The sequence below is a fragment of the Haliotis rubra genome, unplaced genomic scaffold (assembly GCF_003918875.1).
Source record: "Haliotis rubra isolate DU_JTF1 unplaced genomic scaffold, ASM391887v1 Scf18, whole genome shotgun sequence".
Taxonomy (NCBI): Eukaryota; Metazoa; Mollusca; class Gastropoda; order Lepetellida; family Haliotidae; genus Haliotis; species Haliotis rubra.
The window spans coordinates 259079-274744 of NW_025765780.1; the positions used below are offsets into that span (position 1 = coordinate 259079).

The 15666-nt window shown below is 39.5% G+C and overlaps 1 protein-coding gene across 1 annotated transcript in view; it reads right to left on the bottom strand.

Moving 5' to 3' along the window:
• Positions 1-13116, bottom strand: part of LOC124273344 — a 29183-nt gene extending 16067 nt beyond the window's left edge. The window contains exon 1 of the mRNA XM_046708577.1: positions 12983-13116. The gene's annotated coding sequence lies outside the window, so the exon portion shown is untranslated. The remainder of the gene's footprint in view (positions 1-12982) is intronic.
• Positions 13117-15666: the final 2550 nt, after the last annotated feature.

A 15666-nucleotide genomic window follows, 5' to 3' on the forward strand; every position in this document is an offset into this window, starting at 1 on the left:
GTACATTGTCAAGTGACTGTCACACGTCAGTCTAGATGTCAACACTGTACATTGTCAAGTGACTGTCACACATCAGTCTAGATGTCAACACTGTACATTGTCAAGGGACTGTCACACGTCAGTCTAGATGTCAACACTTTACATTGTCAAGTGACTGTCACACATCAGTCTAGATGTCAACACTGTACATTGTCAAGTGACTGTCACACGTCAGTCTAGATGTCAACACTGTACATTGTCAAGTGACTGTCACACGTCAGTCTAGATGTCAATACTGTACATTGTCAAGTGACTGTCACACGTCAGTCTAGATGTCAACACTGTACATTGTCAAGTGACTGTCACACAGGTGCTGTCTCAACAGATAGTTTGCTTAAACCCAACGCTAAAGATTAGGGAAGCCTGTTGTGTTTAAAGATTGGCAATGTTTTGTTTGAACAGTTCACAGCCATAGAGATCACACTGTAACCCTCCAAAAGGACAGGAATGATAGTGAAATAAGTGAAATAAGTGTTTGTTGTCACGTGGATCGTAATGCGTCGATCAATATGTGTTTCCCTGAAAACATATGCTGTGATTACCTATCCCTGAGTCAATGAAGTCGTCGGCATCTAAAACCTGACATAAAAGTTTTGTCATGTGATATCTGCTACCAAAACTTAAAAAAATGAAGGTGTGAGTGAGCTTTGTGTTATGCCGTTTGGGTTTTATTACATGAACGCGTAGTATATGGGCTTTTCACATTATTCCCATGGTAATGTGAGGAGCCCACTCTTCAACCCCTAGGCAGTCCCTTCTTTAACAGGGTACGCGGAACTGCTATGGTTCTTAAACACAGAGCTATACGTGTGCAATATACTATGTGGAATTCGTCGACAAATCGTACTGAAGAAGCTTCACAAATGACAAAATTACAAAGCGTGTTCGAAGATTGTGGAATACATCAAACTGGTCCGGAAATTCTTTTAAGATGAATAGCAATATCAACCTTTTACAGACATTGGCTGATGTCTTTTAGACCATAACTTAGATGGTATTACATAATTGAATACAATATGAACTTCGGGATCAAAGCGCGTCTTTCAGGAAAACCGCCGCGTAAAATACGTGCGAGGATTTTCATTGAGCCTTTGATGTCGTGTGCAGTGAAGGAAACAAGATGCTAATTCTTGTTTATTCTTTTGCAACGGAAGTAATCAGATTTAAAAAATGCCAGGTACTTCACAGTATACCTTTCTATGTTTTTAACCACTTTATTCTTTGTCCCTTTGACCAAAGTTTGTGATCGGTATTTGAGTGTTTATTTAGTTTTCTTCTGAACTGGAGTTCAAGAAAAGTGTATATGATTTCTTAACAGTACCCTACGTGTCAAAGAAAAATTAATGTTGCACACCATTGTGCGAAGTTCAAGTAATATGTACGTCACTCACTTTGTATACTCTTATAAGCTACCAAGCTTGCGTAAATATGAGTGAGTGAGTCAGTGAGTGAGTCAGTGAGTGAGTGAGTGAGTGAGTGAGTGAGTATGTCGCTGGATAGGTAGGTAGATCTGAATTGTAAATTGTAACCTCCAGATACCGCAGCCTAGCAGCCTATTAGTCAGCCACCAAGCGCAAATTCACGGGGGAACCTAATATTAACTCCGACTGACTACTCTCCAGGGCTAACTTAAAGATTCTCACAGCGCCACATGTAGGTTCTTGTTTTAAGTGCTACGTTTGACGTCTGTGCGCTGCTAAGCTTAAGAGCCGGCATTTATGATGTCAAGTGATCGGTGTTCTGAAATCAGGGATGTTTACTTAGTCTTGTCACTGATAGGAAAATTACATTTCAAGGGAAACCTTTAAGGTTATGACTAAATTAAAACCGAATTCAAATCACTTGCGACAAATTCAACTTGCGGAAATGATCTCTCGACAAATGCTGTTTTCCTGAAGTATGCTTGTCAGTTTCACATCAATGCATTCAGTTTCTTTGATCATCTGCCAGTCAAACGTCAACATTGGTATGGAAGTTATAGGATTTTTTTCAACGTCTCCAGACCAGTTACGTTCTATTACAAAATTTATGTTTGTATTTAATGCTGTTGTGTAACCATTAATTCCCTGAAAGTACCTACATGCCAACATATTGGATGGTAGTGCCAATAATGCTGTCCACAATTAACATAAATGATAAATATCAGGTTCCATTTCTTGGATGGGTAGCTTGGCATTGTTTCCGGCAGTAGCTGGTGGAGTAGAACTATTTCAGCATGACATCACTACTCTGCTACATGGTGGCGTGATATGATTGCACTGTAACTACATCATCGGTTCAAAACGTGCATGAAGGAATGACGTCGACCTTCCAACTTCCCCTTTATGTCCAGCAACATTCAAGCAGTTTTAGACTTCGTTGTCTATATTTAACAACATTTTAGGATTAATCGAGCACGATTATCCCACGAAACTTTCAAAGAGAGTGATACGAATATTCCTGAAAAATGTTTGAACAAGTTTATCACGCCCAAGGCCTCAGTCTAGCTTCCATAATGCTTTATGGCAGACACGAGGCTGACATTTCCAAATTTGACAAAAATGTGCTGTCCGATTCAGTTCCCGTGTTTGATTTATAACATACGTTCTATGACTTTTCAGGTGTATATTGACATATGTTTGAATGTGCCTGTGAGCGGTGCAGCCGGCGGGCAGAATACCTTCACTTTTCACACATGTCACCACGATGGAAGCATTCTCATGGTATTTTCTCGGCTTTGCCAGAGATTCCTTATGAATATGCAAAGGGTTTGCATTGGTAGCTTTCATTTTTCCGTTAGCATAAAACATCTATAACTTGCATTTATGGAAGTTAATTTTCGTATTCCTTAGGGAACATAGGTTTGTTAAATTAGGCCAAGGCTGGATATCCAGGGTGCAAATAGCGACCTGTACAAATTGCTGGGCTTAATGTGTAATGTGAGATGACAAAAGCAAGTGCATGCCTATGTATATAGTCTAGCAACCATCTAGAAAGTTCTATCACATGCTTGATAACCTAGCTGTTCTAGCACCTTCCAGAATACTCTTCACTCCTAGTCTAAATACATTAATTGACTAGCACTGCTCCCTACTGAAACAATACAATACCAATACACAATAAATTACACTTCGTACTATGACGTTACTGCGAGCTCTACCTAGATTGGTGAACTTACGTTAAGTCGTTATGGCAATATTGGTTACAGAAAACAGGTGTTAGATAAGGCTCCACTGTAATAATGTTGATTCATTGATCTAATTTACGTCAAAGCTACACTGCGGTTGGGCATGAATTAACTTTTGCAATTTCCCTTAGAACTGAACTGTTTTTACTTTGCATGTATACACAAGACACATGTGGTGTTCGATGGCAGTGATCATGCCGTCTAATTATTATGCATTTCAGTTGCTGGAAGACATCGCTTTTTATCCTTTCCTTATATCTGTGTTCCTTATAGTGCATGTTGTTTCCTCGACACATCACAGCACCTTGGCTTGTTTGTGAATAATTCGGAAGTAGAGGGATAGTTTCAGTATAAAACCCGAGGCATGACCATGACTGTTTATGTTCACTCAGCGTGTTGGAAAGAAGCCATGTTGTTAATTTCCTGAATCTTATGGGGATGACATTAATGTTAGTTAATGTCCTCTAGCGTAAATAACAATGTTCTATCATTATTCATTTCTATGATACGCGTGGCTCTTTAGATTATATTTTTCCTAAATAGTCTCGGAAATAACAATATGGCTCAGTGTTGATAAAATGGCATAAACACGTATTGCATACCTGTGTAAGTGAGTCTGACTAATGTGCATTTCTAGATCATTTCAGTTGGAAGCACAACTGGATCAGCCTTATGAATGAATGAATATAAGCATCAGCTGTGCAAGTGCATATACTTCATCACCTATGTACACAAATGAGAAATATTGCGATGCAGCAGATGTAATGTGAAATTAATAGATAAGTAAAGGGTGATACGGTTTAGAAATGACAGAGGTTGTGATTGAACCAGGGAAACAGAACACAGACAAATCTGTAATATTCAATCATATATTGCACAAACAATAAACAAGGCTACAGTGAATGACAGGGCACATTTCTAATACAATACTATTGAAATATTGGGTCACAAAATATTAAATCAGCAAAGTATTGATATTCCGATATTCCCAGTTAAGAACCGATGTACTTATTGATGGTTGTTGACAGCTGGGAAAGTTCAATGTAGACGAGTGGTAGGTCTCTTGAGTGGAGAAACATATATGTTAGCAGGCAGATGAGCGTAAATCCAAAGCAGTAGTCCTTCATCTCATAGACCATCCCTCATATACCTATTATACCATTCTAGACTTTCTAGCGAAATTCACGCCACGCCACGCTACAACCATTTAGATCACACTACGACCATTTAGAAATTACAGGAACCCGACTGTCTTCCGCCGGACGTAAAACAAAGGGAAGTAACTCTAACTCACTCTTAACAGGTAAAACTACATAGCTTGAGTTCAAGATGCAAGGGCAAATCCATCAATATTAACTAAAAGTTAATTAGTGAGACATTTTAATTCACAAAAACACATCCTCGTAACAAAGGTAAGGTTTATTTACAGTTTTATATAAATGATGCGCTTTCCCACTTACTCTGATTGACAATTCCCGATTGTGTTTGATTTTGATCCTCAGAACAATGCAAGCATATCAGTTTCTTCCATAACTCTTTCAAATGTGAAGCATGATTGTTTATTGTTTGGTTTGATCTTTTTGAAGGTAGACCACAATGATGAGAGATTCAGCCTTGCAGACCGATGTCATACATTTTCCAGCTGATGGAAAAAACATTCCCTTCTTTGGTTCTCATGGCGTCAAATGTTTTACACAACAGTTTCGATTGCTGTCTGCACTCAAGTTAGAAGTGATGAACCTCGGGTTTCTTTCATAGTCACAAATCGTTGCAAGAACCATTCTGGATCAGCTTCAAGCAGAGCATTATTATCACGAGGCGTGTTCCTGATGCCGTAGATATCCGATGGTTTTGACACCAAAGAGCTGACACTTTCTTCAGTGCCATTGTAACTGCAATGTATTCTGCAAGGCTAATGGAATGTGCTCTCTATTGATAGAGACTACCTACACTAGCAATATGCCGTCATTCGCTAATTTTATCGTTGATTCAGTGGGGATATGATCTCAAGGAATTCCTGTTTGAGAGTTCGTATTCAACCCTCTCACTTCCACGCATACCGACTGCTGCCAACAGTCGTACGGTGGCATAGGAAAGGGCGTCCTTACGAAGTCTTGTTACGCCCCTTTGTAAGTACTTTATCAAAGGATATTCCCCACGTTTTTCAGCTTTCCAATGCGCACAGACATCTACCTATTAATCCATTTGGATACTTTCCCACAGAAGATGAAAACAGTCTGAAGTCTGGAAACAGCAGAAGACCAGTGTCGTTCCTGCTGAAGGCTGATCGTTGAGCCAAGTCTTCGTGACTTGAATATTGCCAAACTAAGTATCCTGGAGCAGGTTTCATAATGTAACTATCTACATCTTATCTTGACGCTGTGTCATATAGCGCACAGGAGCATAGTGATTAACGATGATGGCATTCCATTACTGTAAGGGTATGTGAGTGAAGCACCTACATTTACATACAGCAGTTCTTAGTGTTTTGCGATGATATGTATTCCAATAACAAGATATCTAATCAGATGAGTTATATTATAAACAAATTATGCGATAACCCTTTAACATGGTAGTGTTGGTTCGCGTGTTTTTCCCTTAATTCTATGTGTTTCTGTTTCTATTTTGCCAGGTAAAGATGGGAATTACATAGATAAATATGCTGATTTCTTTGCAGAATATCGTCAAATTTGATACATTTATAAAATCAAAATATATTAATGGACATAACTGAAATAACATTTTGGTTAACTTTATAAAGCAACAACATTATGTTTCACACAAACTACAGGCCTTGAGTTTTACTTTATCTGCACTTCACATACTGTTTATTGTAGAAATATACTTATGCAGATATAACGCTTGATTAAAGTCTTATTCGGTATTGTACAGAGTAGTAGCTAATAATGAGTAGATGTGTGAACAATATCGGGGATAATGTGTACGTTTCCCAGAGTGAAACTCAAACGCAATGAAAAATATACAAGTAGTTTAAACGTTGGCTCAAAAGAATATTCGCACTATGTACTGGAAGCATTAGAACTGATTCATAATCCTGAATGTTGTGCATAATAACAACTCCGTTTCGGACACTAGTGTACCACGTTCCTTCCATCAACACGTATTAGATGACGCTTTTTGCAGTTATTGCAAAATATGAAGCTTACCTAACCGCTACACGATATATATTTTAGATTTATACATCTCATATATTATGGCATGCTGTCTATGTAAGGTACGTTGCACTATTCTACGTGACAAATATTCGAGTAGTTGCAGATAGAGCACTGCAGGGTGTGTGTCCAAATCGGGCATTTTTCAAAATACTGTTTGAGCTACTAATATATCTTCCTGACGCAATGTATCTGCAAAAAGTAAAAGTAATAGATGAGCACATGGAGAACTGAAAACAAAATGACCTAAAGAGGTATTGTATAATGCAGTGAATTTGTGTCTGTAAATGCTAACAATAACGATCGTCAAAGAAACAGGATTGTGAGAACTTCGGATGTATTACAAAATGCAAGAATAGAAATCATGGTTACCCCATCGCTGGATTATAGTTAGTGAAATCTTACTGGACCATTCAAAATAACGTCGGTAAGAAACAATGACGCCCACCGTCAAAGAAAAGAGAGTGTTAAATCCACACCGAATGTGTAAACATGTCAAACGACTGACCAAATCATTGTGTGACAGGGCCATACATCAATCTTACCATTATTTTTATTTAACAAGTCATCCGTCAGTGGTCTCGAATCATTCCCCGCTCGAAACCGTGTTGACAGCACGCCGCTACAGTGCCACCAAGTTCTTTCAATTTCATTGATTTCAACTCGTTTCTTCTGGTGTAATGAATTAGCAATTGTTGGTCAGTGACAATTGGACACATCCACGGTACTTTATTTATATATTGCAGCTGTGGAATGAAGTCATGTCATCAGTTCTTGACGAAATCATCGCGATGTCGTGAAGAACAGTGAACCAATCGAAGGTTTGACAGAGCCGTTCCACCTCCCCGTCAAAGATCTCTCAAAATTACAGCCAAATTGTAATGTCATCACAATGAACGTGATATTGTATTGCTACATGTATGCTTACTTTACATGATGCATATTCATTATATTGTCACATGAGCATTATAATACTATCATTATACGTGTGGCGTTGTATTCATATTTTTGTTACTATTTTGTTCAAAAGTGTATTGCTTTGTTATGTGTTGTACTATCATTAGACATTCTGATTGTATTGCCTTTACACGTGATGGACTGTATTCTTATGTGTTGTACTGGCGTTGTACCTTTCGCATTGTAATGCTATTGGTAGTTCTATCATCAAACACGTCGCAGTGTAGTATTGCTTGAAGCTGCTATTGTCTGCCATGACATCTACGTTCTTCAATGTCCATAGTTAGCAAAACGAGCGCACAAAGTCATTATTGAGAACCATGGTGATTATTGTTATCTATCATACCTTAATAGTCGATTTCTATGATGAAAAATGTTTGCCCGAGCGAAGAGTGTTACCAACACACCACAAAACGTATTCTTTTACATCATCACCTGATAATGACTGATTAATGAAATTCCCATTTACGTGGTGACGTAAAGTCAGGGACCTAATAATTTCTTTACCAATTTAGCAATGTTGTTCTTTCACTGTTACAAACCTTAGCACAGTTTGCGCCTTGATGAGGCGGTGCAGTTTTTTAGAAGATCGATAAACCACGGTATCATCATTTACCTTGCGTCTTTGATGTTGTATTCAAAAGCTTGTGTCCGTGGGTAGAATGTATGGAGTGTTGTCGCGTGGTCTGTTGGAGTTTATCACTTGCAGACTGAGTACCATAAAATCAACTTGCCTTTGATAATGCACAAGCTAAATGGACGACCTGCACATTGTTCTAATTCCCTTCCTGTTTAGAATGAAACATGAATTTGTAAACGCCAAATGGTCTTTTGGCCGTATACTCTCCGTATCACAACGTCCAGATGTACTCATTGTCCCTCTGTTAGTCATGTCAACAAGTTGATGCGCTTATGGGGATGGAGTGCTGAGGATACATATAGATGGAACTACTTTCACAAAACAGGAGCATTGATCAAAGTCATGCATTCCCTTCTCTCTCTCCCTCATGCTTCTGTTTATGACCACGGTGACCACCACACAAAATCTGATCTAAGGTCATCTTCGTATTGTAACTATTGATACCACAATTCTTTCAATTAGCTCTGTCCATGTATCTGATTAATATCTCTTTTGGAAAATAGTCATTATTCACATTACGTTGACAAACAACAGACAAATGCTAGCATATTGTTCGACTTAATCCTCTGATTGAGATCAATGATGCTTTGCGGGCAGAGATTTAACGATAATTGTATAAATCGTTACTGGCAGATGAACTCAACAAGCCATTTGCTTCCGTAGCAAGATAAGACGAAGGTCCTAAAGCTGTCATTACAATCCTTGCATTATCCCGTACAGAGAGTACTGTAAATTACTGGGTCTTGTTGGATGAAGTAAAATGTCAGAATAATTGTATTGAGGGAGTCAGTGAGGTCGTTGTTGTCGCTTTAATGAATGAAACATCGTATCCATCATTTCCCATACAGCATGCATGGGATGTCGTTATGTAGGATGATGCAGAATTTGTAGTATCAGTGAAGACGTTCAGTGTATGGACATAACAACTGCGCATGTGATTGATTAACGGTACCGCTGTCTGAAACACCACATTAACATTAAGAATGTGACATCCGGAAGTAATACATCAGCGTGTGAAGTCTCACATGTTCGTAATTGGTAATGAGAACAATTGGTTTAACAAGGACTGGAAAGAAACAATAATGCGTAAATGAATATTCATTTCAGGCATCAGAATGTTTCCCTAACCTGAGGTTTAGTACGTTTTGAAAAGTCTCGGTTGCCCCACATATTTGTTGAAGTATATATGGCATGTGCTTTACATGCAGCCATATGCCCCGACGTGACGTCACTGAAAAAAAGGTCACTTCAAGGGTAGTGAAATATAGAGGCGACTTTGCTACACATGAAACTCGTCAACACCTCTTCCTTCCAGTGAGATCATCAGCAAATATTTAGAATATTATCTGTTTAATTGCTACACACAGCAGAGATAAATAACGATCTAAATGCGACCAACCATGTAGTCACTTAAATAATGGATCGCAGACTCTCGTAAAAGGACAACAAAGGTATTGCTTACCCCAAAGTTTTGCATTATCTGCATTAAGTTCATCGAATACATTATACTACTGATGCTTTATATGAAGATAATATTTGTAGTAGTGCACTCTCTCTAAAATACCTAGGGAGCACTTGAACTAATCGAATCGGTCGGTACATGCATGAAGTCATATGGTAAAGGGAAATGTGCTAATGAAGATCGTCTATATATCTATGCTACAAGAGATTATCATGATACATAACTATCGATAATAACGAATCCCGCAATATACAAGCTGCCAGTGTTGTGGGACACAAAAATGGTCTAATGGCAGCTGACGTAATATGCAAGATGCCAGTACTGTGGGATACAAAGATGGGTTACTGGCAGCTGACGTAATATGCAAGTTGCCAGTATTGTCGGACACAAAGATGGTTTACTGGCATCTGACGCAATATGCAAGTTGCCAGCATTGTGGGACACAGAAATGGTCTAATGGCAGCTGACGTAATATGCAAGTTGCTCGTATTGTGGGACACAAAGATGGTCTAATGCCATCTGACGCAATATGCAAGTTGCCAGTATTGTTGGACACAAAGATGGTCTAATGGCAGCTGACGTAATATGCAAGCTGCCAGTATTGTCGGACACAAAGATGGTCTAATGGCAGCTGACACAATGTGCAGGTTGCCAGTATTGTCGGACACAAAGATGGTCTAATGGCAGCTGACGTAATATGCAAGTTGCTAGTATTGAGGGATACAAAGATGGGTTACTGGCATCTGACGCAATATGCAAGTTGCCAGTCTTGTAGGACACAACGATGGTCTACTGGCAGCTGACGCCATTTGCAAGCTGCCAGTGTTGTGGGACACAAAAATGGTCTAATGGCAGCTGACGTAATATGCAAGCTGCCAGTATTCTCGGACACAAAGATGGTCTACTGGCAGCTGACACAATATGCAAGTTGCCAGTATTGTCGGACACAAAGATGGTCTACTGGCAGCTGACGTAAAATACAAGTTGCCAGTATTGTGGGACACAAAAATGGTCTAATGGCAGCTGACGTAATATGCAAGCTGCCAGTGTTGTGGGACACAACGATGGTCTAATGGCAGCTGACGTAATATGCAAGTTGCCAGTGTTGTTGGACACAAAGATGGGTTACTGGCAGCTGACGTAATATGCAAGCTGCCAGTATTGCGGGACACAAAGATGGTCTAATGGCAGCTGACGTAAAATACAAGTTGCCAGTATTGTGGGACACAAAAATGGTCTAATGGCAGCTGACGTAATATGCAAGTTGCCAGTGTTGTGGGACACAAAGATGGGTTACTGGCAGCTGACGTAATATGCAAGCTGCTCGTATTGTGGGACACAAAGATGGTCTAATGGCAGCTGACGCAATATGCAAGTTGTTAGTATTGTCGGACACAAAGATGGTTTACTGGCATCTGACGCAATATGCAAGCTGCTAGTATTGTGGGACACAAGAATGGGTTACTGGCAGCTGACGTAATATGCAAGTTTCCAGTATTGTGGGACACAAAGATGGTCTAATGGCAGCTGACGCAATATGCAAGTTGCCAGTATTGTGGGACACAAAGATGGTCTAATGGCAGCTGACGCAATATGCAAGTTGCCAGTATTGTGGGACACAAAGATGGTCTACTGGCAGCTGACGTAATATGCAAGTTGCCAGTACTGTGGGACACAAAGATGGGTCAACCCATGGGCGCGTATATATAGATGACGCTAGCACTGTGTCACACACATGTAACATCGAGTCGTCTGAAGAGTGAATACATGCTTGCCGCCTGCCATGGGTACACGAAAATATAATGCTTAAACTATGAAATCACTACCAATGCTGCCAGTACCATGGTACATAAACAAAGGTTAACCAAGTCCGTCATTATACCAATGCTGCCAGTACCATGAAACATAAATACATAAACATTGGTTAGCCCAATCCGTAATTATACCAATGCTGCCAGTACCTTGTTACATGAACATGGGTTAACCAAACCCGTATTCAGATCAATGTTGCCAGTACCATGGTATATAAACATTTGTTAACCCAGTCCGTAAAATTTATACCAATGCTGCCAGTACCTTGGTACATAAACATGGGTTACCCAAGTCCCTAATCAGATCAATGTTGGCAGTACCTTGGTATATAAAGATGGGTTAACTCAGTCCGTAATTATACCAATGCTGCCAGTACCATGGTACACGGACATGGGTTAACCCATCCCGTGTTTCTTTCTATGTTTTACTGTATCATGGAACACAAGGATGAACTAACCCAGATCGTCTGTATATGAATACTGACTGACTGTCAGTATAAAGGAGCAGGAACAGATTAATGACGGTTGTCTTGTATACGAAAACTTCTTTACCACCTTGGATCAATCAGTGTTGCCTCAATATACAAACTGTCAGAAACATGGCTAAATAGAGACGTTAATTACCACAGCCACGATCTCATTGACGAACATACGTCGCTATAGAGATATATGCGGCTAGAAAAAGATGGATGCTAATGGATTTCCCAGCACTCGTACCTCACATGGGCCATTCCAGCAGGTACAAAACAATCGCTGCGTCAACTTAACAGAGGAAATAGGTCGAACACATTGTCGCCTACTTAGTATACCATTCTAATTAGGGGAATTGGTGAACTATTGACAATGATCACGCTACTCAGCGCGTGTCCTAACAGGGATTGGTCCCTTCCTTCTTTTTAGTAGTCAGTAATGAGTCAATTTTCTTACTTTACACAGCCGGATTTCTTTTCAACCACACAGTTTTGTAACGATTCTAATGACAGAGTTATATATGAAACAGCTATCAAAACAAAACGAGCTTGATAATACAACGACAGTTTCATATTAAATACCCAGAGGTTAAATGGTTCAAAATGATTTCTCCTGTTTGTCCTATTTTAGCATTTAAGTAATGCGATGAGACAATATCTATATGAAGTCATCAGCGGACTTGAACAGAAGGTGAGCGTATTTCCGGTGTGTGTTCCATGTGCTTGGACGTCCTTTATACTCAGTGTTCAGACCACAAACTGTCAGATACAATGACCCCCGGATATCCCACCATCCCTAATTCCGCAGTACTGTGATGAAGTACAGACACGGTTACTGTGAATAGTACTGTAGAAGATGAAACCAAAAGATCAAACTTTATCAAATATACATAAGTAATCTTATCATTACTTATCCAGGCAGGTCAATATTTCAACGTTGATAAATAGTGTATCATAGGTACAAACATCCACATTCTTTACTCATGAACCGAACCACAAAAATATACTTCAGTTATGATAAAAGTGCGAATTGATCGATTTGTTATGCCAGGATTTGCGATTGATGAAAGTCAACCCGATATGAACTAAATGTAATATGAAAACTTTCCCACTTGTCTATGTTGCTTATCGCTACAGGTAAACAAGCCTGACCAAACTGCTTGACGAGATAACCATACGATATAACGATATAACAAGGGAGTAATGCCTCACACATCAACACAGTTCTCTAATACAACAGCGCGTAACAGTGAAAGTTTCTCACCTGGGTGCGTGCACAGATCTCGGCGTTAGAGACACTTGATTGGAGCAAAGGTTCGCTTGGAATGGTCGCAGCTAGAGAGGTTCTCAATTTAAGTCTTTGAATAATCAGCTTGTTCACGTCGGAGGTAGGCTAAAATCGATGATGCTAATTGGCTGTATATTAAACTAACCGACCATGTGTACGGGTGTTTAACTTCGACGGGCCTACGAGCACTTTCCATAAATGGGCATCATCTTCATGCGTAAGCAGGGAAGTCGCCAAGCCTTGTCGAGATAGCAATTCTCTGGGTTATCGTTTTGCATCAGATTGCTACCAATTCGCAGAGTGACAGCAGGTTGAGTGCCTGGAAACAACATTAATGGTTTGTGACGTGAGAGAGGTACTATATGATTTACCATGCAGGGGTGGTGTGTTAACACAGTGCCACGAGATATCGATAATGACAATTTTCTGGCTTATTAGCAACTACTCAAGCAACTGTTCGTCAGAAACTGATATCTGTCAGTACCTTTTCAATGTCTCAGCATTTTCTAGTTCATGTATTGCAGTACAACCAAAACCCCAACTATTCAGTACTTCAGCGACATGTGTGAGATGCCATGTAATAGTGTATCCATGACAGTTCTATTAATATTCTTCATTGTATGTTTGGATTATTTCTATTAAGTGTTTCACTGTACATTGTTATTTTTCATGCCCGCTGTAGTGTTAAACTATGGGAAACACAATGTCAATTCCAGTCATCTGATTGTTGTAGAAAGCAAACTCTTTGGTTGCCAATACAACACACGTAAAATTCCTCGACACGTGGTTCGAATGAGAATATTGTCTTTCCGTGATTCTGCTAATCTGGTCTGCTTGGAACTGAGCTATTGACACAGGACAGAAACACCCCAGGCGGCGGTACTCCGTGATCATGTTTTCTTCATTCACGTTTCTATACATGACAATATTCACAGTGCCTTGATGTTGAAGATGTTGTCCCTGAGCCATATACACTTTGCCATTCTGGTATGTCTTCAACTGTGCCAATTTGTTGAACCATAGTATAATAGGATATTATGATGTGAAAATGGGGGATGGTTATTTAAATGTGTAAAGATCAAATTGGAGCTGGGTTCCTATTGACACTTCGCCTAGTAGCCGTGGGGGTAAATCTATCTGTCCTGCAAATCAATACTAAAAGAGATTTAACGGATCAGATTCCTATCCAATATTTTCTTCACTTTCTTAACACTGAGTGAAGACAGGCGGAAAATACAGTAATTTTATCTCAGTTACACAAAATCAAATTTCTCCAAATAATAATGTTTTTTGGCTTGATGACATCATGATACGTTTTTTGTCTAATTATTTTCAAAGAACTCGGGAGAAAATCTGTAACTTCATGTGTTGGATTCAGTAATTGTCCGTAAGGGAAATCGATGTTTTGTATGCAGCAAGAAGACTGAAATTTACTTCGTGCTCTCAGGAAGGTGAAGCCAGCGACCTCTGTACAAACAGTACTGCACTGACGGTAGCCTGTATATATGTTTTACTACAAGCCGTGTCATAGCGGGTTTTCACTGGAACCGTATTGGATAAAACACACGAACCAACTTAGCTTAACAAACAAGGCATCCAGACCTAAATGTAGTGCCAACAAACCATCCCATCTAATCATGGCCTGATTCCTCATTCCGTATGGAGATATGTGATGGCCATGAGGCGTGATTAGCTAGGTCCCTATCACAGCGAGGGGTGTCATTCACTGACTCTCCCTTTAGAACTGTGCTATTACACTGCATCACAAATACCGCTTGTCGCTCGGGTAGGATCCCAGATTTGGTCAATTATGATCATCTAACGGTGATCACCATATCCGTCCTAGTCAGTTCCAAATTGAAAAAAGGGTATCTTGCAAAAACGTCGTTAATATCATCAGAACAGTTCATACAATTAACAAAAACTATTTTTTGTTTGCTTTAAAACTGTGTATTGTATTCACAAAACACGTGGGTTTAATCTTTACTACTTTATAACTATATCGAGGTGTAAAGATACCTCGTTTACCACTCACGAGAACTGAGTGGTTAGCACACGTTTTCTCCCTTCACTTTAGTCTTAAAGCTATACTATTATCTGCTAACTCGCAATCATTCTACAAATTTAGCTGCCTACACATTTTGGTTTAACGTTGCACGCTCAGGTTTACTGCCACAAACTGCTTACTGAATAGTGCATTTATATTCGAAGTGCGAGCATACATATCGATACATTTATCTGGTATCACAGTATCAACAGTGACTGTAAGCAACAAGATTGACAACAACAAAATACAAAGATGATGAAATGATTCCCTCTACTGAATCATATAGGATATTGGCATTTACACATGACCTCTAGCACATTGTACGTGTGGAACATATGTTCCTACATCAATCATGTTTGCTGTAGGGAAGCACATGGCATATGTTTGGGTTTTTTCAACGGTAGCATGAGCTTATGTTAATGAGGTTCTCGGTGAGGATATATTTATTCTGTTTTCAGGATTTCTTGAAATCATTACTTCAGCATCATTTGAACTTTCAGTTAGTATACTGCACCCACCTAAGATGAGAGGTACCAATCCGGTCGGGACTTAACAATCAATATACCGGGTTTTTATTGCGACCACCAGGCACTGTGGGATCCATAAATGCCTG